A 1,147-nucleotide genomic window follows, 5' to 3' on the forward strand; every position below is an offset into this window, starting at 1 on the left:
CTAGACTCTAATTCCCATTCAACTAGCTGTGTGACCGTGAGTGAGCCCACCTGCCTCTTGAAGCTTCAATTTCTTCAACAGTAAATCTAAGCTAGTAACAGCACCAACATCATGGGCTTCTTTTGTGTCTAAATGAGATTATGTATTTAAGGCATTTAGCACAGTGCCTAGTCCATTCATTGTTAAGGCTCGATAAATAGTTCCTTAAACTTAAAAAGTGAGGGAGTGGGTTGAGGTTGGATTTAGCCCAGACACTCTTTCCTGTGGTTTTCCCAAAGGCGTAGACTGAAGATGATCTGTTTTGCATATATGATAGTTTGTATGGTGTCCTGGAATACTAAACAGGTGTTTTATGTGTGTGTGTTTGTGTGTGTGTGTGCATGTGTGTGTGTTTGTGTGTGTGTATGTGCATGCACGCGCCGATCCCAACACAATTCACAAGTGCTTTTAGCATAACAAGAGATGAAGAAGTTTAATTAATAAACACACACTTTATCTCAATTCTGTGGCTGGTGTATGGTAACCACTCCGTTCTCCATCATCCCATTTCCATGGCCCTGGACTGAAGATTGTCAGCAGTGCTCTTGGTATGGCTAAAGATGGCAAAGTACCTCCCCTGAGCTTCTGTCTGAAGCCCCTTCCAAAGCCCCCATTCTGAAATCTGCAGCCCATTCAGCAGTTAACAGATGCCTTTAGCTATCACCTGTCTACTCATTCTGAAAACAGTCCTTATCGACTACCTACAGAACTTGTTCTGATTTCAAGACAAGGAGGAGAATCTTAGTGCCTTTACCTCATCTTCACCAACTTGTCTTCCCAACACATCCTCTCTTAAAAGAATGCCTAAAATTAAGAGAACCTGCTATAGAGGCTCATTCATGTAAGCGCTAGATTCTCAACCTAACTTGGCCACTTAGAAGCTGTTTGCCTTTGAGCAAGTTGCTTAACTTCTCTGTGCACCCTGTTCTTCCTCTATAGAATGGAGATGATACCCGCTTCACAGGAAGAATGCTGGAGATGATATATGGAAAACAGCAAGCAGGATGCCTGGAATTATACAGGTGGATAATAGTAATAATGATAATAATATCATTGCTACTTTATTGCTTCTGTTTTCCCTCCAAAATACCTTCCAGCCCCTCTTCAG

General features: G+C 42.0%; 1 protein-coding gene across 1 annotated transcript in view; it reads left to right on the top strand.

Moving 5' to 3' along the window:
• Positions 1–1,003: 1,003 nt before the first annotated feature.
• The window catches only part of LOC109376410 (disabled homolog 1-like), a 545,742-nt gene continuing 545,598 nt past the window's right edge, over positions 1,004–1,147 (top strand). The window contains exon 1 of the mRNA XM_019632327.1: positions 1,004–1,061. The gene's annotated coding sequence lies outside the window, so the exon portion shown is untranslated. The remainder of the gene's footprint in view (positions 1,062–1,147) is intronic.

The sequence above is a fragment of the Hipposideros armiger genome, unplaced genomic scaffold (assembly GCF_001890085.2).
Source record: "Hipposideros armiger isolate ML-2016 unplaced genomic scaffold, ASM189008v1 scaffold_1122, whole genome shotgun sequence".
NCBI lineage: Eukaryota > Metazoa > Chordata > Mammalia > Chiroptera > Hipposideridae > Hipposideros > Hipposideros armiger.